Genomic DNA, 25,080 nt, shown 5'->3' on the forward strand with positions numbered 1-25,080 from the left:
CTTATTATGCCCACTGGGGGTCATGCAAATCCCGAGTATTAAATTTCATTTTATTCTAATGCTATATATTTGTGTCGACTATTATGTAACCTTACAAGTTCGTGCATTTGATGTTTATTAGGAATAAGTCATTATGTTGTACAGCGTCTGCATTTCCTTTAGTGGTTTGATAATAATTAGTTTAATAAAGCTCTAGCAGCTTCCTGGAAAATGACATGATAACGTCATGACTGAACAATGAAAAGCATTTTGGGGGATATGGAGAAAATGGCCGCCCATTATCTCTCCTGTAAATAGCACGTATCGGGGATAATGATGGCTCGGAACCCTGGCTTCTAAGGAAGCTGTGAATAGGTTCAATTATAGGCGGGCAGCGATGCAAGAACCAGGACCGCCCTGTGAGCTTCACACACGCTATGATTTGCTGCGACGACGCAGCCGTGCGGAAATATCTCGATTGTGCATTATACCCGAGCATTGCCACTATTGTCACTATTTCGCTATTTAAAACCTTGAACATGGGACCGCGTTTCCAGAACCAGGACAAAAGAAGAAGAGGTTTGCTTTTCAGGTAAGAGTTTTCCTATCGGCGATGATAATAAGAAGAATTGCTTGCGTAGCGCTGAAACACCTACGCCTCCAAGCGCTGTAATACCAGGCGTTCTGTTTCCACCACAGTGATAGATTTAGTTTGATCTACTCGTTTTAATAAAAGTGGTTATTTAAGGACAGTAGCACCAACTTATAATTGTTTTTCCCTGGTACAATTATGACTATTTAAATATTTATGAGTTACACCTGACACTCAAATTGTGCATCTACACTCTGTAAGTATAACATGAACAGCCTGTGCGGGTGCCTACGCTGCAGCTCACACACAGATCGGCAACAGCAAGCCTTCTGACGGTGGAGCCACAGAGGGCCTAGAAGAGGCCGAGCAAGTGCCGGGGAACAGCCGACACAAGGCGTGGCTTTCAGGGGTGTTACCACATTTGCAAGCACGTGTCACACTTTAGCTGCTGCAGTACTAGTGTACACGTGTTGTGATCTAGGTTGTAAGAAGCAATCGGCGTGGAAATGTGCACCAGATATTATCAAATTGGCAGCATGTGTGTAGGAAGGTGCGACAGCACTGGGGAAATAAATCGCAGCAGGAAGAAATAATTTGACAACAATACATTTGCCACGTGTGCTTGTTGTGAGCAATATACATTACACCTATGCGCACGTGATCATGCTGTGCCGTCTTCGTTAATACTGACTTAACCCATGCAATTCGTTAATCGATGAACTTGTCATGCATGTGTTTAGTGGTTTCTGCATCCCATGTCTATTCATGATATTCATCCCACATGTAGCCCTGCCACATGGCATGACTTATTTTAATATATTTGCATTTTTAAAGCGCTCACACAGCCCGGGTGCATCGAGGCGCTGTTACAGAATGTGTTGTTGTCTTAGTTGCATATTTATAACACGCTTAAATACCCAGAGGTTTCTGATCGAACCTGTGTTGCTTCGTGTGGTATTGCTTCCAAGGTGAGCACGTTGCCACTGAGCTATCCTCCCGGGACGAGGATGGAATTATGCCTACGAATTAAGCTTTCCTGTAATGTGCATTCTCGTTGCCATGGTGTACCAACGCAGGTTAAGTGGGAGGTCAGATTTGTACATCTTCATGTAATGTAGGAAAACCTTTTTCGCTGTTTAGGGTCGCATTCTTGAACTGAACATGTATCTAAAGAACACCTCCCCGAAATGAAACCCGATTCTGATGATGTCAGAGTAGAACGTGGAAAAAAAAAGCCTTCCGGGCCACGGGGAAGTACAGGATCTAAGTGCCACCCAACACGTGTGTCTTGCAGCCTCGCTGAGAGATTTTTTGCTGTGCGCGTTAGCGGGGAGTAATGCGGTACTTCCTGTATGCACACACGACATTTGAATGAACGTGAACTGCGTTTGCGCATGCTCACTTAAATGAGAAAATGAGAAAATATGCTTGCACTGCATTTCCGCTGGTGCGTATTTCACTGCGGTAATGCACCATATTTCTGCCATAAGTGTGAACTCGAACAAAGTGAATGGTTGAGCTAGTGACCAGTTCATCATGGGAGTGTGTCAGTGAACCATTGCACATTGGAAAGGTGGAACAACGACATAATCAGGCACGTGGTAACCAGTAGGAAACGTGTCTGTGATTTTTGAATATCTTTGAGAAGGGTATTTCTTTTGCTAAGCAAGCTATCTCTGAGTTAAATTAGGCCATTATTCTAAGCTTGACTTGCAAATATCTACCTGTATATTTATAAAAGTGCAGAACACACCCTGGACATTGGCGACCAGGAACCCAATGCTGCACTCCTCACGGGATAATATACCAGGTCAAATATCTCAACTGAAAAGGGGGGGATCCGTTACTCCATTGAGTCAGTCATCCCTAATAGTTGAGGCAGTAAAGTTGTAATTTTGTGGCGAGCACTATGCACATGTGCTCATAAATTAATCATAATTTCATAGTCATTAAAGTGTAATCATCTTTCAATATTTCTGTCTGCCTGCTGGAGTAAAGAGTGGAAATCAACCAAAATGTCTCAAGACAGGTTAAACAGAGAACGCAAGTGTTTATATATAAAAGTCTCTCTGTATTGCACTGTTAACTCTACAGTGCAGTGTATAGACAGTAAAGATTGTCACAAGACAGTGATTTAAAAACAACAATGATACAATTTGAGCTGTAGAGATGCTCGGGTAAACCAAACCAGGTCAATCAAAAGAATGTATAAAGTTTTATCACAATTACATCATTGGTAATAACTTTTTGGAGTTTTCAACATAAAAAAGCACTCCTAGGTGATGTTTGGTGCCAACGCGTTTCGGATTACATTCATCCATCTTCAGGGCTGGATGTGCTCATATTTCATAATATATTTGTGATAAATTCTTTCGTCACTAGAGATCAAAGGAACATATGTCTGTAGTGTGCAATTTATCAATGCTCACTATTATAGGGTAAGCAACACTGTACCCAGTAAAACCATGAGTGCAGCTTTTTTGAAGATCATATCCTGAAAAGGAAATCACTCTGCAGGGCTCACAATTTTGAAAGGTTTAGGGACTGGCAATTTAAGAGCCTGTGAAAGTCCTTGATAGGGTTAATCTTGAGGTATAGATGTGTGTCATTGGCATATGTTAGATAATCTGGCCCCTGAAGACTAGATGATTGTCTAAATCACAGGTCTGCACCGAAGGATGTTCCAGCGATTGCTGGCCAGAACTGAGAAGGCATGACCGTCTATCCTTGTGCGGCAGACTTTAGATGGAAGTAATCATCTTTTGTTTGCTGATCTCTATTTTCGGTTTGATGTGTGTTTTGGGAATATGTCAAGGATGGATTTCGGCCTATGCTAGTATTTGCAAGGTAAACTAAGAATTCAGACTTAGTTCTTTGATGAATGGGAACAAAATTAATAATTTGGATTTCCGGTGAGATGTGACTCAGCATCATACTCCGCCGTGGGAACTATAACTCCTAGAGCGTTTTGCTCTGCTTTTAATTCCTAACAAGGGACAGGAGCGCCGGCGCATAGGAGTTGATTTTTGCCAGTATATAAGAATGTCTGAGTTATTTATTTGCTAGATTTGAGTTTGTTGTGATGCGCTCTGTTTGCTGAACACATTTGAACCTTTTTCACTAGGAAGTTTGACTGTTTGTTGATTGCATCTGCATTTGGCTATTTATTACACTGTAGGAATTACAACTTCTAGAGTGCTTGGTGCTGCTTCTAATTCCCAACCATGTGTGTGAGCGCCCGCACATGAGCCGGTTTTTGTCTGGGCGCGCCGGCTTGTCGCCAGGTGATTCTTCCTGGTTTCTTTACGGTCTTGGTAAACTTTCGTTTGTAAGCCCAGCCAAACCACTTGCTATAATCACAGAGGTAAGGGACAGATTGAAGGGTTATGCCACTACTGAAACTGCAAAGTTCGTACACTCTAAACAACAGAGATATTATTCCTCGTGACAAGGGTCTGGATGACATCAAGCCTTTGTCAGTTATTGCACCATGTTGAGAAGTGGCTGACACGCTCATTTCAAAACAAATGATGCTGTTGCGTCTGACAGGGGAGGGGGATTTTGTTGTCCAAACTTGCATTGGTGCCCTGCCAAACATGACTAACCTTGTTATTAGTGCTGGTGAGGGTGACATATCTGTAACAGGAAGCATGAATATCAATTTTGATTCAACGGTTTGTGATAATGTTTCTTTTGGACTTAAAATGATAGGTACAGATGCCAACTCTGCTGTCATACGTTCTAGTGCTATTGGTGGTGCCATTAGATGTAGGCTCCTGAACACTCTTTCCATGGTCAAACACAATGTTGAACTATGTGACAGGCTTTGCAAAACCCAGCTTGACATGTTGGTGATTACTGAAACCTGGTTACAGGTCCATACCACCCTGCTGTACAATCTTCTGTTCCATCTGATTATAGGTTAGTTGGTATTGTGTCAGGTGAAATTTCTTTGCCTCGTGCCTCTAGCTCTACTTACTCCCACCTTAAGTGTGGGCTAATTAATGCCCGCTCTCTGACCGCTCATTTCCTTGAGTGTTATGAGCTCCTCTGTGAGCATGTTCTGGATATCCTGTGTGTAATAGAAACATGGTTGGGGGCTACAGTGGTCCAGCTTCTTCCACCAGGGTTCAATATACTCAGTTTGGATCGGCCATCCGTGCACCCTGGAGGAGGAGTTGCTATTTTATTTGGATTTAAGCTTACAGATACTCTTCTGGCATTGGAGCATACTATTAGAATGGAAGCCATTCTGGTTCGGCTTGCCCTCTCCCCTGCTGTCTCCGTCCATATTCTGCTGGTTTACCGTCCCCGCCCAGCTCTGACCCCAAGTTCTCTAAACTATTTGTTGAGCTGGTCTCTGAACTCCAGCTTTGTTTTTCCAACCTCCGGGTTCTGGGTGAATTTAATCTTAGGCCTACTGATCCTCATAATGCCCCTGATAATGGTCTGATCTCTGCAATGCTTGATTTTGCCCTTCCTCAATTGGTGATGAATCTGACACATAAACTGGGCAATACCTTAGATTTTATCTGTACGTCCGAACTATGCACTACCACTTTCGCCCCCTGCCCTGTGACCTGGTCTGACCACTTTCATATTCCTTTTGTTTGGAATTTTCTTTGCCTGCTATCAGGCCTAACATTCCCTCTGTAGCCCACCACAGGTGGTGTGCTGTTCCCCCTGCTGAAATGGCTACCTCTTTATTTGCTCATTGTGATGTTTACCCTTTGATATGATATGATATAGCATCTTTATTAGATCTGGACTGTGTCTCTTGGGCTTGTTTGCCTCGGCTGAATGCCTGGCCTCTCTTACATGCTCTAAATCTAGAGCTCGTCGTTCGGAATCTTGGTTCAATCACTCTCTCTGGGCACTTTGCCTTAAAAGGAGGCAAGCGCAGTGTAAGTGCTGATCCACCTATGGCCCCCAGGATAAGCCGCTGCTGCGCTTGGCCTCCTCCATTTATTCTAAGGCTGTCCGTGTAGCCAAATGCGCCCATTCTCCACCCAAATTGAAGGCTCTGTTAACCGGCCCAAAGAGCTGTACAGTATTGTACGTTCCCTCTCTTCCATCCCCTCTGAGGCTGCTGCCCCTTCTCAGGCTATGTGTGATTCCTTTGCACATTATTTTCTGGGAAAAATTGACATAATCCGTAAACAAATCTGCCCTTCTGGTATGCAGGTGTAACAGACTATTTCTCTTGCTCAGACCGAGCAGTCTGGTAGCCTGTGGTCTTCTTTTCCAGTTTTCTCTGTTCGAGATATTATGACAGACACAGCAAAGCTTAGGTCTGCCTCTCCGAGCGATGCAATTCCTCTTCATGTGATGAAGGGTATAATGCCCTCTAGTGCCTCTCGTTACCCTAGCTATTAATAATTTTTTTAACATGGGCACCATTCTGGCTAGTCTTAAACACACGTTGGGTATTCCTCTCTTGAAAAAACTCACTTTGGACCCCTCTATATAAGCTTATTTACACCCCATCTCTCATTTCCCGTTTTTGGCTAAACCTCTTGAATCCCTGGGTCCCCTGTTTTAGTCTATTTCTGGAGAGTTCTTCCTTCTTTGATGTCTCTCAATCTGGCTTTTGGCCTGGGTACAGGGCTGAGGGAATGGTTCTTGTCGTAGTGGATGATCTTTTACATCTCCAGGACCAGGGCGGCATGGGAGCTCTTGTTTTACTGAACCTCTCTGCTGCCTTTGACATGGTTAACTATCTTGTCCTGGTGGATCGCCTTGCGCAAGCAGGTATCGCTGGAACTGTGTGGGCATGGTTCGGCTATTCTTTATCTGACCAGACTCAGTCCCTTTCTATTCCCCCGTTTCAGTCCATCCCTGTTCCTCTCACTTGTGGTGTTGCCCAGGGTTCCGCCATTTCACTCATTTTGTTTAATATATACATTCAGCCTTTGGCTAAGCTCATCTCCTCCCAGCCAGCTTCCTTTGTTATTCCTACGTCGATGATACTCAAATCATTGTGCGTCTGGATCTTTCATCAGAGGAGACTGCCTCTCATTATGGGGCCTGCCTGGAAGCCATGGGGAACTAATTGGCTTATGGTGAATGGTAGAAAACTGAGGTATTGGTGGTGGGCCCCCATTCTGCTATGGCTTTTTGGACCCCTATGTTCTGGCCTCTCTCTCTTGGACCTTTCACTGCCCCAGTTGTTTTCGTAAAAGACCTTGATGTTAAGATCTCAGCCACCCCCTCTGCTGATGAGCAGATTGGTTCAGTATGCCAACAAAGCCATTTTCAGTTGAACATCTTGAGGAAGGTCATTCCCTATATTCTGCTACAGTTCAGGGCTCTAGTGGTGGCGTCCTTGGTGCTGTCCGCCCTGGATTATTGTAACGGCCGGTCCCTGGGGAAACCTGCTTATCTTATCAGGTGACTTCAGGTCCTTCAGAACTCAGCGTCTAGGCTGGCCACTTCTGCTCCTCGTTTTCCGATGTTACTCCAATCCTCTGTTGCCTGCCCTGGCTCCCGGTCCACAAGCAGATTTCTTTTGAGTCCACCGGGCACACTATCGCACGGGAACAGGGTATCTGCAACAGAATGTGGCTCATTATACCCCTGCCCTAGCACTGCGGTCCACTAGTCTGTGCTTTGGGCACGGTATACCTGGATTGGTGGCCGGACCTTCTCTGTTGCCACCACTAGAATGTGGAATTCTCTTCCAACGTTTCTATGTGTTTTTAAGGATATTTTTTCTTTCAGGAGAGCCCTAAAACCTCACCTGTTTGATTCCCTGACGCCCTGTTTTCCTCCCAGTGCTGCCCTGAACGCCAAGATGCCCTTGGGCGTAAGTTGCGCTATATAAATTCCAAATACATACATACATACATACATACCATTTTTATTGTGAATAGACAAAATCAGGTTGGTGGCAGTGTTGCATTTCTCGTTAACAATTCCCTTTCTGCTCATTCTGTTAAACATCAACAGCTCTCCTCCTGTGAATCAGTTGTACTTAAATTAACGATTAATCCTACAATTAATCCTAAAAGCAGAATAATGTTTGTCTTGTTATACAGACCATTTAATGGCGATCAGTCTGACTTCATTACTGAACTTCACAAGTGTTTGCTCTCTTTACTCACTACCAATACCAAATGAGGATCGCATTGTTTCTTATTGGCACCTTAGATCACTGTGCTCTTCTGACAAAGCGTTGTTACTGACTCCACGCTGAAAGTTGCCACACTGGGGAGGTCACTCTTTTGATGTTTGATTGCACCAATTCTTTCGAACCAACTCACACTTGAACTCAGCCTCATCTCTCAGCTAGCAACGTTTAAGAAGAGACCCAAGACATTGCTTTTTTGCTGAGACTGCTCTTTTTCGTTTGACTTCTTATCTTGTCTGTCGCCTGATTTGGATCTGATCTCAGTTATTGTCTATTGGATTAAGTATTTATTAACTTTTGTGCTTTGCTGCCTCTTTGAGGTTTTCAGCGCATTATAAATAAATGAATAAATAAAAGAAATAAATGCATATTCACAAGAAGAGGCAGGCTTCTATGTCCAAGAATGCTACTTGTACAGTTCCTGTCAGTTCATGCATGGTGTCTCTTAAGGATCTCTCCTGTGTCATCTACCTCTGCCATGAAAACCATTAATACCCACTGTCTTCTCTACCAGCCCTACAAGATACACACCACTGCTCACTTATTACTTAGACTAGACATCTATCTTTTAGCCAGAAATCCATGGTTGACCTGAAACCTAATGAAATATAATGGTTCCCTATACTTTGGCGAGCAAAGAACAGTGTGTATGACGGATAAGTATCGTGGATCAGGTTTCTGCTTTGCTCATATAAACAATCTGCAAGGCAGGTCACCTGCAATCATTGTACATTGTTCGTTTCGTTTTTTAAATTTCGGTTCCCTTTTCAGCTTCGATCAAGCCAATCTTTCCAGGGATGTGTCAACTACTAATATTTGTGTGTATTGTAAAGACAATGGCCTCATCAGGGGCCCGACGGTATCCCAGCGGTAAATGCGCAGAGATGCGGCCCAATGCTAATAGCGTTACCGCAACTCGGTCGGGCGCAATTAGTGCCGGATCCCGAGCTGTTGGGTGGGGGGGGAGGGTGGAGTCCCCATTCCCAACTGGTCCACTGGACCCTATGGGACATGGGCGTTATTACTACGGTGCATTTTGCACTGCAGTAATAGCGCCTCAGATGGACAGAAAGTGGCGATATTTACCTCCAGCTTAAATGGGTGGAGCGTTAATGCGGCGGGAATGCTATTACTGCACATTTCTACTGCTCCGCCCAACCCTTGATGTGTGTTCCTGTGTGCTTCCTTGTAGTACTACATTTATGAATTATGAATACACCTCTTGTGCGTATAAACACACACATACACTCGCACACATGCACACACTGGAAAAGATGATGAACAATGCAGGGAACGTAAAGAAATAAAGTTAACAAAAAGCGGGCTGGACATTAGTGCAAATGTAGTATTCCTTGGTGCAGATACATTGTGAAAGAGCTTGCCAGCTCAGGCGGTTTGGTGTTTAACATATCTCAGCGAGTTATGCGCCTGCTCCATTTACCTATTTTAAGCCACCATTGAACAGATTCGATTCTTGGCTGTGCTGACTCAGCCCTTCATCCTTCCAAATAAATGAAGTACTGTGAAGTTTGGTAATGATAACACCTATTCAGGGCTGTCAGAAGATGTGGTGAGGCCCGGGGCAAAACATTTGGTGAGGCCCCCTTACAATTTTTTGCACTCGGCCACGGCGGCACATCCGCAAACAGGAGACTCGAGAAATGTACCCTTGAGTTTGTGTGCAGGATCCCAAATATGGTTTATTACTACAACTCCAAATCAACTACAGCATAGTTAGATTTCTCTACTGAAGAAAGGTTCATGCCAGACTAACTTTCTTATCATATGAATAAATATATATATAAGATGGCATGAGCTCTCCACTGCGCCACTTCCAATTCTCTGAGGGTCAGTCACTTTTCCAAGCAAAGAGTTGAGGGCAGATCTCTTTCTTTGGCTGGGGCCTCCGTCTGGAAACAGCCTCCCTGCCTCCCTGAAACATGAGGAGAACCATCTGTGGTTCTGGAAGCAGCTCAATACCTGTCTCTTTGCTTCTGCCTTCCCTCTTCCTCTCCCTTGCTGATCACCTGTCTGATCCATGCACTGGTCACCCGGTCAAGATCTGAATTCAGGCCCAGGTCCCTGCCTGTCCTGTTGCAATACTGCACTGCCTCTGGGCTCCCCTGCACTTGTGGTCTGTATCTGTAACCCTACAGTCCCCACCCTTGCTCTTATTCTCCACCTGTTGGCTGCACTTATGAGTATCCACACTTGCCACCCGTTGGCTGCACTCTTGTTTCTCCTTTGTTCCTGCACTTCTGCATCCTACCCCACCCTCGGAACTTCTCCCCTCCCCCTTCCATGCTCTTGCGTGAACTGAATGACACAAGGCCTAGTAAGATTTGTGTTTTGTCCTACTCTTTTGTTTCTCCCTCCTTGCCTTGTTGTGCCTAGAAACACTTGTGTACAAGCACGTTATAAATGCCATATCATATTATTAAAGAGCACCCTGCTCCTGTGTGCACATTAAAACCCACATCATACACAGTGACAAATGATGTACAGTGGAGGCTGGTACATTTCTGATCTTAAGAGGCTTAAATGTTTGTGCCAATTAGGCAGGATCAACAGAGCACAGTGAGGGAGCCCAAACCAAACAAGGGTTGCTTGAGGGGGGTTCCCACTCCCAAGAATTTTTTTGAAACATTGGGTTAAAAGTATGCATTTTACAGCACTTTCTTTGCAAAATTGGGTATAAATCCATACAGTTTGCAATTGGTTTTGTATGGAAGCACATGGAAATAGTTGCAAATCGCAAATTGTGCATAGGAACATTTTCCAATACATTTCATGCTGCCTTTCCACGCGAGATATGCTAGTATAAAAATATATTCATGCTGATTGTTCTAATTATGTCGATGCGGGCTGCATCAATATATGTCATTATTACCATGTACGGACTCTGAGCCAGTAAAAATGCCATGCCACAGAAAGTATATCCAGGCTGACTCTGTACCATAAGTGTTAATACTGGCTAGATTGGCCTACATTCAATGTGGGCCAATTTAGCCAAGTAGTATGTTTGCTTTAAATTTGATGCATAGTCCTGTGCATCAAGGGTGAAGCAAAAAGAGCACTGGCAATGCTAACAGTTTGGGCATTTGTGTAGGCATGGGAAAGGCACTTCTGTATTGGTATTAGCTGGCCATTGATAGTGCCAGTGCAAAATGGTTTGAGTACCTGAGCAGCTAGCAGCAGTGCCTGGTAAATGCCTAATACTTATACACAAGCCAATACTGTTGGCTTTGCCAATGCTTATTTTTAAAAGAACTTCAGCGAAAGACATGTAGGGTGTTTTTAAATTGAGTGGCCTAAGGCAGACCTGATTAAGACATTTTTATTACACCAGTTACGTGTTTACAACTCCAATGAAGTCATGAACTCTCAGAAGACTCCTTTGAGGAAACACTTGCAGGCACATTGAGGGCCAAGTTTGATGGCAAGGCATATTAAAAGCTAGCTCAAAGAGTTCCAGTGAGGAGGTGTTTTGGGTGGGGAGGGCAGGAACTGGGTGAGAATTGCCGTAGGGATTAGCATGGCCATGAGAAGTAATTTCACTGTTAGCACCTGCATTCATATCCATACATTTTTAGCTAATTTAAATCGTGATGTGGGGTTAGCACTTGCATGCTAGGGGAGTGATTAGAAGGGAAGCGGAGACATGAGGCATCTCATTCTCACAGCAGTTCTTAAGTGTGATGTTTCAGAAATGAAAGCAAGAGGTAGCTGCTTGTATCATTGAAGCTTCACCTGAAGAGTCTCATTCGAAATGTGGAAAGATGTTAGGTGCCCCCATACAAGGAAGTTTGGCCCTTCCTCACAACCTCTGATGTTAGCGCCTCTCCCAACATTTGAAGTGTTAGTCCCCTTTCCACCTTGACATTTTAGCATAGGTGCACCTCTGATACCATGAACCCACCCCTTAATGAAGTGGCCCCCAGGCGGCTACATTTAGGGGTGGTGCTGAACACACACTCACAAAAAACACTTTCACCCATGCATTCATCCACCAGTTACACAACTCCATACATGCATACATAAAACCAAACACAGCATTGACACAAACACCAACATGCACTCATGCATTCATACATACACATATACATACTAATTTAATTTAAATACACTTATACACTTTTAATTTGAAATAAAAAACACTTAACTTACCTCCATGCGCCCTTAAAAAGTATCCACGCAGCCGACACGTAGACATGCTGCTGACAAGAGAGAACTCCTCTCCCATCAGTCAGTGTGATCACGCTGAGCAACGTGAACACACTGACTGACAAGAGAGAACTCCTCTCCTGTCAGTCAGCGTGATCATGCTGACAACATGAACACACTGACTGACAGGAGAGGAGTCCTCTCCTATCAGTCAGTGTGTTCACACTGAGCAACATGAACACACTGACTGACAGGAGAGGAGTCCTCTCTTGTCATTCAGCATGTCCATGTTTTCAGCTGAATGACGGGAGGCAGCAGAGCCCACTTCTGATCCCTGCTGTCTCCCATTATTTTGCTGTTTGTTGCAGAGCCAAACGGGTTCGCAACAAACAGTAAAATCATTGCAGGGCCAGAGAGGAGACAGCACAGTCCCCGTGTGAATAAAGGACACAGGAGACTGTGCTGCCTTCCACTTAGGAGAGGGGGCCGTGAGGCCTCCTGCAGGTTTGAGGACTGGGGCAGTTTTCCCCCCCTGCACGCCCTCGTGACGACACTGCACCTATTTCTGCAGGACTTAGAAGCCGGAGAAATCCAGCATGAAGGAAGTTATGACACAGTGTGACCTTAATGGTAAGCAGTGAACCCATTAGCATAGCATAGCAGTGCACTGCTCGTGTGGCGCCATGTTCTGCCGCCCAAAAATACAGCTCTATGGTTTTCCTCTGATTTTGGCAAAATGTTAAGTTGGCAGACCACTCAGTATCTTTTATTGAAAGCCCATGGAATGCTCAGTGAAGGCATATATCTGGAGCTGCTCCAGCCCTTACAGAGCACAGATACATTTTAATGCTAAGGCATCTTCCCACATACTAAACCTCCTAAAAGAGAGTTGGTGAACAAATATATATTAGCGCAAAGATGATTTATCACTACAATTATCACAGGATTATAAGGATGAAAGAAGGATTCAGGACAGACAAAAGAGGTTCTACAATGCAGTTCTGGATATGTTGGAATGGGTTGGATAGGATTACTTAAGGGTAAGAGATTGGCTATGGGCAATCCTATGATAAATACTCACAACTATGGTTTTGGAATAGGCCCGTCAGATCTGGTCATGGGTTTTGGACAAGATTCAGGCGCTTGGTTCTGCACTCAGCAAGGCACTCTGGTCTCTGCACGGCTTCTGGTTCTGGATCTGACGGGTTGGTTCTGGGTTACAGCTCTGCTCTACTGGTTTGGATCTCTGGATTCTAGCAAGAGTTCTTGGCAAGAAGCAGAAAAACAGCACAGCACGGCTGTTGAATTGGTTGTGCCCCTTGGAAGTTTTGGGGTTAAAATCAAGCTGCAAGATTTTAAAGGCCAGCTGAGAAGGGTTCAGCTTTGAATTGGACCTTCTGCTTTCAGAGTTCTGGAGTCTTGATCTGGGTTCTGGAGTCTTGGTCTGGGTTCTTCCTGCAGAGCGCTTTGCCAGCAAATCAGTTTATGGGTGAATGTGTGTCCTCAACAGTCCCTATTTATGTATTTCCCAAAGGGGTGGGTAGGCTGATTATACTAAGCCCAACCCTCTAAGAAGCCTATTGGTTAAAGTCTTACCTCTCTCCTGATTTGAGAAGGAAACAGTGTGTCATAATGTGCCATAGTTTTGCTGCAATTTACAATCCAGGGAAAAACCTCCCCTTTGTTCCTACACAAAAAAATCTGTTTTTCATATAAAACATATTTCCAATATCACCAACTTGCTAATAATACATATTTAGATTACAGACTAAATAAGGCACATATCTAGCAAAGTCCCATCTTTTTAAGAGTTTTGGTTCACAAATGAAAGTTTTTCACGCTTTTGGTTGGTTGCCCAGTGTCAGATCTGTACACGTTTTTCCAGATACATGCACATAACATCTGGGCATACTCCTGTGAAGTTTCATATTTTTAGCATTATCACAACTGCTACAAAGTCCACATTTTGATAGTTCTGTCTCTGAATATCACACAAATTCCAGAGTGATTTTAAAATGTGAGCAGAAATTTCATTTTAATAACACTATATTTAAAGATTTTTACCAATTTTGCTCAATTTTCTATGAGTCTTTTTTCAAAAAGGTATTTTCTGTGCTCTCCGAATAAACAAAACTGTCTGTCTCCACCCCCAAGGTTTTGGCTGGGCCAGAGCAGTCCCAGGCTTCTTCCTGCCAGCAGTTGTTTTCTGTCAAACCAGAATTTGCATTTCCATTCATTCAATGGAGTCTTTTATTTCTTGTCAGAGCAACAGGCCAAAGTCCCCTCCCATTTCCTTTCACACCTCCCTGCCAGTTCTTCAGTACAGGGCAGGGGGGAAGATTCCTTTGTTTGGGAGAAACTGTGGAATGTCTTTGAAGCTCAGTGTGGCTGGCTTCAACTTACTTTTAAAACAATGTTTAAAATAGTCTTTCACTACAACATAGAGATTGAATTGTCACCCTATATTGCTTTTGATGGGAAGTCTCTTCTTTTCCATACTTTGATTTTAAGGCTCAAGTTTAAATGACAGTATAATTAAATGCTGGCTTCGGACACAGGCGAGAGGCGGTACTGCACCCATTTTTAATATATTTTTCCAAGCAATCATCTTTGAATGTGGATTTTCTTCAGACAAAATATGTTTCTGCTGACATTGTGCTTAGGTGAATTCTTTAAATAAAGTGATGTTTAACACTCAACAAGGATGTTGGATCTGTTGTGAGGTTTGGGAACCATGATTTTTGCACTTTCCACAGCCAAGGAAAACCAGATTTTTAAAGCAGTTCTGGGTTTTCCTTTGCAATGCAGCACTGCTTTTTCAAGTAGTTTCATTTTCCTCTGGAGGCAGCCAAATGATAGGTTTTGGCAGCCGTCTCCTGGGTTACCACTGACATAGGCAAAATGGATTGGCGGCCTATTTTTTAGGTTTTCCTGCGCACTTTCCGAGATTTCTAGCGCATATAAGGCTTTTCAGCAGCCATTCTGTTGTTTCTGAAGCAAGCAGCACACTGTGATGTTGCAGGGCATAGACTAGTGGGTTAAAACATCTCACACACCGTCCTGCCATGTATCCAGGTCCATGGCAGTGACATGTTGTGTTATTTCTTATAGCCAGACATTCTCATCCTGTTTTGGCCACTCACCACTGACAAATAGCTTGTGTAGGGGGTGCTCTCTAGCCATATTGATCTCTACTGGAACAGCCATTTTGGAAATGTTCTTTCTTTATTAATTATTTCGGGGCTGATTTGATTTTACTTTTGTAGACAGGCCTGGTACTTAGAGTATTTGTTTTGGGAGGTGCTTGTACAGTGTAACACAGTATTCCCACCACACAAAGTATTACTACCCTGCAGGTTAGTCTGCTGTGTTAGACTGTCACGGATGGCAACCAAAATCAATCCCGGACTCAAGCCCCCAAATTTGTTAAGGATTTCAATCAGGCGACGCACACCTTAGTCTCGGCCTAGTATGCAGCGCATGATTTAAATGCTTAGGTTTTTATGTTAGATTCAATATTGAGATGGTACACCACTCATATCACACCCCTTTTTAAATATCCCGGGTCACAAAGGACCATGAACCAGGCTGGTTGGTAAAATACAATATTTATTTATTCATTTGAAAATTAAAAGAAATCATACACTTTTTAATATAGGGCAGCAATCGCCAATGGGGTGATAATAACAATAGGAATGTAAGCAAGGCACTTAGTTTAACCTTCTATTGACACATCTACAAAACACCAGGGAATTGGAGCACTTTTTGATTTTAGGAAAGATAGCACTTGAGTTAGAATTTCCCCTTCCAATGTTACATCAACCCACAAATAATCAATTTGGAGTGGATAAAGAGAAGCAGCAGGTAATCAGGAATGAAAAATAGGAAACAGAATTGAAATCTGACCTCCCTTCCCCAAAAAAAGAGAAAAAAACTGATTTTAAACCCTGGCAATGCTAAAAATGACACTCGGAACTGGATGAATAAAATAATGATGTGTCCAAAAACCTTGAAACAAATAAAGTTCTTCATTAAAGCAACAATGTAAATGTACTAAAAATCACAAGCAATGGATTAGCAAGAGCATACAGTTCGAAAAGTGAGTGGAAGATTTACAACAGATTGCAGCAAATGACTCGTGGGAAACTTTGCAAACATTGCAATTCCCGCCTGAAATTACCAAACGATTTTTAATAAAAAAACAGGTGTAATATTGTAAATCGCAATGTGGTTTTTGTGTTGGGGTGTAGTTATAGATCATAGGTACAATACGGAAGTAAAAATTAGGTCTCTAGCTGGTAAATTGAGTGACTTATGCACGATAGAGTTAGGTGCGTTTTGAGTACAATGGAGCAGTGAAAAAGGAAAGGAAATCAGTTTTGACAAGAACAGTTTTACTCTACACTAGAGTATTCAGGCTAGGCCACCAAAGAGGGACACAGGAAGCTCTGGGGTTGATTCGCGAGTTCAACCCCAGCTCCTCAGCGCCCGCCCTATTGGAACCAGTCCGATCACTCGAAGTAGGATTAATAGCTTAGGATTTCATGAGACAAAATGACTAAAGAGATGGCACTAGCACTAGAAATCAATGGCAGGGTTGCAAGAATGATTGTGACAGTTTTACAAGTTATCATGGTAAGGATAGGATGGCTTAGAGAGTGGGATGAGGACAAAGACAAGATAGGCTATGGTTTTAGGTGGGGTGGCAATTGATACTCACAGTCCACTTTTTAGTTTTTGGATTTTGGACAGTCAGCATTCTGGTCACCACACGTATCTGGTCTAACAAAGGACAGCAGGACACAATCAGTGGGAAAGGATGAGCTGGGCAGTTCTGGTTACTGGGTAGCACTACTGGACTGGCAATTCTGGTTACTGGATACTACAGATTAGCTGGATAGCAGAATTGCTGTTGGATTGCAAAACACTGTGTGCCCCATAACATTAAAAGTACACTTCCTTCCTCATTAACATCTTTGCCATAAAGTGCACAAACAATGTCCACACTCATGTCAAGTTGGAAGAAAAGTGTCCATGTCACACAGACAAAATTCTTAAAATGTCAAAGCCAGCCCCTGGAAAAATGGCTCCATCGCATGTCCTCCCCTGAGTCGCATGCATCAAGTGCAACAAAAATGTCTCACCTGACTGCCATCTTGATGCTTGGTCCTTCTGCATCATTTCTGATGGTCTGGCTTACCTCCACTGACCATTGCCATGAACGTGCTGCTGCAATGGGGAAAATCAAAAGCTGCCCAGCCCATGTACCAACTAACCTTCGTTTCCCTCTCACCATTTCCCCCAATACCATCCCTACCACTGACACTTACATCTACTTACCCCATCTTCACGATGTAACTTTCTTCAATGCCCTGTACCTCGCCCAGTCATCAGCGTGCCCTTCCTATGAATCCATCACTGCCTGTCTCGACTCCTGTAGCACTCTGTGCCACTTCATATCCCCATACGCCCAGTTACTGCCTCCTCCACATCTCACTGTGGGGGATTCGCACGCATCTGTGCTCCTACCTGGGTGTGTACTGGCCTAGCCACTACTCTGGTGCACATGGCATGTGTGTGCATACCACCGGATGGACCCACCTGTGTCTCCAACCATGTTGTAGCCCCACTCCCCCTCTGCGGCCGTTCCACCACCGCTGGCAGATTTGGATCACTTTGCCTGTCAGTTGTGGCCATGTTTGAGCCACAAATGTCCATACACCCACTCTCCTTCCCTCTCCCCAGAGGGCACCCTATTCCCCTATACATTAACAGTTGTGGCACATTTGTCTTCAGCCCCTTACCATGTCCCTACTGCTTCCTGTGTGTTCTCCTACTGCCATGCCCCCATGCTCTCTCAACACAGGACCCACAACCTCTGTCAGGCCCGTACCATCACCAATCTCCATGTCAAATCCTGCGTACTAAACCTGCTCCCAATTGCTTCTCTTCTCTCCATGTGTCTACACACTCCTCCTCTTGGTTGATATCCTATCATTGTAGTGCTCCCTCGCTCAGTGCACTCACATCTGAGGCATCCCCCATCAAACCCCAACTGCCCTACCAGTGCTGACACCAACTGGTTATATGTGATTTCATAGCTGGAAAAAAACATTGAGGGGTACTCAACATCCACACATACCTCAACACATCACTGACAAATGAAACACACATGTGCGCCATGCTGTGCCAACTCCTACAACACTAATGGTGAAGGGTGTTGCCTGCTTTGTGAAGACCATACCAACATAATTCCCAGATTATCCTCCTTTGTAACACAGACAATATGTGTAGAGGCAGATTTTTAGGCAAGATTTTATGCAGTACCCTGTGGGAGACTGCACCAGCCTTGTCCTCTTGGCAATAGCTAACCCAACCTTTGGTATACGTCTGTACTTCACAAATTGGTAGAGTGACTGAGCAGCCAGGCTTATCTCAAGAGGGGTCAATGTGAGCTGTAGGATTGCAACATAGAGTTTCACAGTGACAAGTATTCAAATAAAACTTATACTCAAGGTTTCTTGATTAAACAATTATTTATTAATTTAACAGTCAGTTTGAAAATAAACCTTCTTTGGAAGGGAGCAAATATGTAACACTTAAACATACTTCAAAATACACACTCTCAGTTTCAATAAATCAGTAGATACCCTTTTGGGGTGGCACAAATACACTTCCAACACCCTGGGGTGACTGCAATAACTAGGACACTGTGGACATTGATATATCACTGGTACATTTAGAACAATACTGGGTTTGGTGTCAAAAACGAAAAGGTCAGGGAAGGAAACAATGGTTAACAAGTTTCTCAAACAGGTAAGCACTTTTGAACCCCCCCTCCCCCAATGCAATGTAGCTTAACCCTTTCCCAGCTACACAAGTAAATAATGTATGACTTTTTGGAGGGACAGATCAAAACGCAAACTCAGAGGTTAGAAGAGTCTTCAGGGAGCGAGGACAGCCAATGCCAATTGAGCAAAGTCTAGGGGACCTGAGGCACTTCTTGAAGGTAAGTAAAAAGTCTTGCACAATGTTATAGAGAGTTTTGTAGAAAAAGAAATCACTGTTGGGCCACAAGCTGTGAGGCTTGTGGAGAGCAAAGCTGCAAGCAACTCTGCAAAAGGCAGCAAATGCAAGTCTCAACTGAGAGTAAGCAAACTACACAACAAGAGGTAAGTACCCCTTAGTTGACAGCACCTTAGGTCTGAAGAAATTGGTTCCAGCTGGCTTCTGTTCCTGTTGTAGTATGGTGTAGTATCCAAGGCACTGGAGAAGCATCAGGAAGCAGGTAGGAGACTGGAAGCATATACATATATATAAAAGTAGGAAGCTTTATGGTAAATTACAGGGTAAACTTGGTTAAATGAGACAGGAGCTAGGTATGACACATCTTCTCAGTAACCTCTCCCATCCTGAAGATCCCAACTGTAACCATTGGAACCCTGATGTCCCATCATGTTTTAAGTGACATCACTACAATCTACTGTTTGCACAGTGTGCACCCAGTGCATACCAATACTCCAGATACTACACATCTCCCTTTCTTCGGAATGGAATACACAAACAGGAACTGCAAAACAGGCACTCTGAAACAACCATAGGATCAACCTTATCTACCATAAAACAACCAAACCACATTCACAACTCTCCAAGCGTATACCACATTTATGAATTTAACATCCAATGCCACCAAATACACATATCCACCACCTGCCTGGGTCTGCCACCACCGGGACTTGCAGCTGCCACCTGCAAGCGCAAACAATCATTACCACAACCTCATCCATCAAGTCATATCACATTCCTCCTCATCTACCACATGAAGACTGGGGTCTGCCACACCCACAGCACATCCGCGTACGCACTCAACCATCAGAAAACACGAACTAACATCTCGATAACCCATCAACTATACATCAACACATCTGACCACATCACAACCATAACCAATCACACCACTATTCTCTACAAAGAAATTCCCGTCATTTGCATTCTTCATTTATACTGTCAACACACATCTGACCACATCACAACCATAACCAATCACACCACTATTCTCTACAAAGAAACACCCATCATTTGCATTCTCCATTTGTACCGTCAGCACACACTCCCACTGCCTCGAAGAAAACCACATAAAAGTAGGAAAAATAGAAAAGGTACTAACAAGACAAAGATCACATGAAAACGACGCAACTGGAAAAGAAAACAGTGCGTGAAAAAAAAGCACTGCGACAGACAACTGATCAGGAGGTCCGTCCAAGTGCAAACAGGTCTCATGCAAACAATTGAATGCATTCAAACTTGCAAGAAAGTAATGGCCAACACGTACCGGTTCAGAAAATTAATATAAATAATACGTAACATCCTGCATTCATAGCATGCTTACATATACGCCCAACTCCCTTGCAATAACATCTTTTGCATACGGTCAAAACATACGGGTAATTAATCATCATTTATAACACATTGGCATATGGCTCATTAAAACCTTCATGACACTAGCGCAGTTTATACCAAACATGCAGTGTCACTACTCATAATATATGTTCCATCCATATTTCACATCTGCCAACACACAGACCCATATATCACCTGACCACTGAGCGATGCAGTGTCAGTAACATTAAACCCATGCCCATGCCCATGCCATCATATCATCATTGCTCTTTAAATAATAAACATAACAGAGCAAACATAACATTTCATAAAACGGAATAATGTTATTATGCAGATTCATAGTATTATATGTCCACAGTTGCAGTCCATATATTCACCTGCAAATCCTGCTAAATTTGTTAAACACTACCCCTTTTTTATTTTTGTTTGTTCTGGTGTTGCTTAAGTGAATCATATAGTATACATAGACCATGCACCTTCAGAAAAACATCAAATCCAACCATGCACCTTTCCAGCCAGACACACCAACATTCACAACATCATGACCCACAAAAACACTGGCACATGACTCATCATTCATTAAAATCATGGCATCACCCAACTGCTTAAACCGCAATATAAATATAAATCCATTTAATTTACAATTGCATATAATATTGACTGCAATACAGTTAAATGCCTTCAAAAGACTAAACAATAAGCAAAATCAGCTGCATCCCAGTAAAAACTGACTGTAGTCCATGAATTGCACGTAGAACATTTGAAGTAGGCAATCAAGATAAACAAACAACATTTTTCCATCTAAAGAGAAAACATAGCTAGTGCTCCCCCGTATGATTGCATTAATAACTGCTGCTGGCTGGTTTGAGGCAAGTGAACAGATCTGGAAACAAAACAGAAGCAAAATGCACCTTTAATCATTTGTGCAAGGCACATTTTCAAATGTCATTCAAACCGCCCTGCCGGTGAGTCTATCCCCACTACAGCACACGGCCGCTCTGTAATTCATCTTCCGGTCCGGTTCCCTTAACCACACATGTGGCATAGTTCCTCCGAAAGTACCAGTAAAATGCTGAGTATTGCAGTCCAAAAGAAAACACAGATCCCATTGTACGCAGCCACAACATTAATTATTATAATCTTTTCATGGTCCAAGACACATCTTCTTTGGACAGGATGGAGCTTCTATCACAGTCCGTCCATTGGGATCCACTGTAGACCTTGCACATACGTAACGACATTCACCCACGTTACGAAAAGTATACGGAAAGTGTTTGTCTTCCTGTAGGTGTCATCACGCAATGTCAAGTCGCGACAGCCATTCCTCTAATGTTTAGATTCAATTGTACAGAGAGGCATAACAAATGTTGTTCAACTATACAACGCATCGGAACACTCAGCACACAGCATACTGAGCTCTCCACCAACATCCTGAACCATTCTGATATGTCATCATTAATTACAATCCATCGCGCCAAGCAGATCTCCAGAGCCATAATTGGGGCAACGTTAACAGTTACTGCGACACACCATAAAAGGTGTTACATAGCCGAAAAATTAATTATAGATAGGCAGCGCACAGAACAGAATACATATTGTCCATAGCCAAAATAGCAATGGCACCCTAGCGAAGCCCAGAATTATCTCTCGCTGCAACACCCCAGCTAGCATGCACAGTACCTTCAAAATAAGCAATCATCATCTTTCTCAGCAGCATGTGCTGCGGTTTGGCTGCCTGCCAACGTCATGACAGGGCTTATACCTTACGCAGATTTTAATTATGGGAACTTAACTGATGGACAGCTGGCTGACTCAATACATGCTTGAATTCTGCTGGGCTTATCTTGGATCACTGCCTCTATGGTCTTCACTAACTCAGCAATCAGCAGACCCTCAACTATTCATACTCTGGAATGAGCATCTTCTCCTGTGGGGCCTTCATCACATAAGGGATCAGCAGGCTCTCCCCATTTAATCTCCCTCATGATGGGGATCTGCAAACGCCTTCTGATCCCATTCTCGTTGCCATCTGTTTTTTTCCACAGCACTTGAGAAGCATCAGGAAGCAGGTAGGAGACTGGAAGCATATATATATATATATATATATATATATATATATATATATATATATATATATATACAGTGAAAAAACTTTGTTAAAGGGACGTTATGGTTAAGTTGCGCTACTAAAAACCTATGAAATTCAGTAAAAAAACTTTGTTAAAGGGACGTTATGGTTAAGTTGCGCTACTAAAAACCTATGAAATTCAGTGAAAAAACTTTATTAAAGGGACGTTATGGTTCAAAGTAAAACCGAAAAACCCCTGTAATTCGGCAGTTATGGTAACATAAGCAACCATAACTCGCGCCACCGGCACTGCTAACACTAACACCCAGGACATCAAAGATGACATAGTGATTTTCATGTACGCGGACTACCGCCATGTCCGCGGACATATCGAAAATCTGAGCATGGTGAATGTAAATTTAAATAGTGTGCCCCATTTTCCCTTTGAAGTTGGCACTGAAAAGAGCCGTTTTTTTTTTACAGATGCTTGACAGACACCTGTTATTTTGTATTTTTTTTCTTGTTTTTTTTTCTTACTTTACACCTAAAATCTTCACATAACCTTCTCCAAAGCAACCCTTACATTCCAAAATAGAAAGGCATTTCCCGTAAAAGATAAAGAAATGCCATCTTCTTTAAAATTAACAGCATTACTGGCATCAATATTGTCATTATTACAGAAGAACATACCAGCTCTAAGCATGAAGGCACACATGCCTCGGTTGATGACACACCTAGCAATGTTTTGCTGAGGAGAAAAAACTGAACTATTGTCCCATATTGCCCTAGGTAGTAATCCAGAAAAAATTACTTTCGCATTTGGAAGGATCTTCATTACGGCTTGAACCAAGCGTTCCAAATCAGCCAACAAAGTAGGGGCACTGACGTTGCCCAAATGGAAAGCACCATAGTGCAAAACTACCACATGCGGACTGTTCATCGTGGCCATATCCTCACAAACTTGTACAATTCCCTGTACATTGCAATCAGGCACAGTGCTCCACACCACCTCCACTCCTTTCACATCAAAGTTCTTTGCAACGTGCCTGCATTGAGCATACTTTTGTAAACCATACACAAACATATCTCCAAGCACCAACACCCTGACTTTTTCTACTTCTGGCATCTTCACCACACACAGTCTCTTTCAACACAAATCCACAACCTCGACATCTGATTGGCTGATCCGTACAGTCTTCTTTCCATGTTGGATTTCTTGGAAAAACCCGGATGTAGCACGCCCTGTCCACGAACAGCCGCGGTGTCTGCGGACGGCGTCCACTTTACTCTCTGTGCCATTCCCTCATTGCATACAGCTAAGCAATCACACAATACGAATAACGTCCTCAGAACACCCCCATTTTGTGAATTTTCGAACATTTCAGGACAATTATCATTTCATTATTCAACATATTAACATTACAAATATTATACTTTCATCTTGTACTCTGCATACAATGCTATGTTTCTCCATTAGTAGCTCAGTATACTAGATAGAATCCCATAAAACAATGCTATTTATATCAATACATCGTTCAAAGCACTAATAACGGTATGATATTTATTGCAATATCCTTGACACTTTTTTGCGCAACATTATAATAAAAATCCCTAGTACACAAATTCCATGAAAAGTACATACACATGTGATGTCATCAGTGATTTCATCAATGACATTTGCGATGTCATCTTTGATGTCCTGGGTGTTAGTCTTAGCAGTACACGGTGGTGGCGCGAGTTATTTTTCATAGCTTACCATAACTTGCGATTTTCAAGGGTCTTTCGGCTGTACTTAGAACCATAACATCCCTTAAACAAACTTTTTTTAATATCACGCAAACAATATACAAACATGGCGTGCAAAAACCAACTTCTCACAGATGGCTTTATACAGAATGTTGCAAAGTAAGAATTTATGCTCGTTCACAGTGAAGGTCAGCTGCTTCCATTTTTTTCTCGGGCCCCGGAGAGGCTCACAAAGCGGACTATAAGGTTGTATTGTGTTTTGACCTTGACAGACAGAGATTGTGATGAAAGACTTCTCTTGAAGGAGTGTTGCTAAAACGTAAGAGAAGATAAGGATGACATTTCTGAAACAAAACCACTTTTATATATTATATCACTATGCAAAAGATCGTTCGCACACGCGGAGTCGTATTTTGGGACTGCACTACTCGTAGACAATGGAAATTGCAATTGTACTGTAAGTAACCCTTTAGATTATTTTATACCAAATATAATTACAACAGCGTAGCATTAAAGAGCGCTCAAGTTGAACTTGTTCGTTGAAAGTGGCATAATGTTTTCTACCGCGCACTATCACCGCCGAATTGATCCCCTGTCGTTTAGAGGCCTCTGAAAAAGGCAGACGACACAGGGTGGGTTAATAGAAATAATTTAACCGGTCTATAGGCGGTCAAGCGCTCAACTCGCTGTGCCACTTCACTGTAGCCTGTCAAGTGGCACAGCGAGTACAACGCTCGCTTTGACATCCGTGTACAGCTTGCTAACGCAAGTTCAAATCCCGGCAAGGCCAAACTCAGCCTTTCATCTTTCCGTGGTCGATAAATGAGCACCACACACCGTGGTTAATAATAAGCACTGCTTAGATACCTCACGGTTCTTAGTGCTATATGAATGGGAAATATTATTATTTTATTATTAACATACTCCGTTGCACTATCTTTGATAGCAAATAGTTTCACGTCCTAATAAATAAAATGATGATTTTTAATGAAGATCGACTGG

General features: G+C 43.0%; 1 protein-coding gene across 1 annotated transcript in view; it reads left to right on the forward strand.

Annotated features, from left to right (window-relative positions):
• Window positions 1-246: 246 nt before the first annotated feature.
• LOC138491775 (complement C1q and tumor necrosis factor-related protein 9-like) overlaps window positions 247-25,080 on the forward strand; it is a 148,528-nt gene continuing 123,694 nt past the window's right edge. The window contains exon 1 of the mRNA XM_069618479.1: window positions 247-571. The gene's annotated coding sequence lies outside the window, so the exon portion shown is untranslated. The remainder of the gene's footprint in view (window positions 572-25,080) is intronic.

Source organism: Ambystoma mexicanum, chromosome 10, assembly GCF_040938575.1.
Source record: "Ambystoma mexicanum isolate Mex_15411 chromosome 10, UKY_AmexF1_1, whole genome shotgun sequence".
Classification (NCBI taxonomy): Eukaryota; Metazoa; Chordata; class Amphibia; order Caudata; family Ambystomatidae; genus Ambystoma; species Ambystoma mexicanum.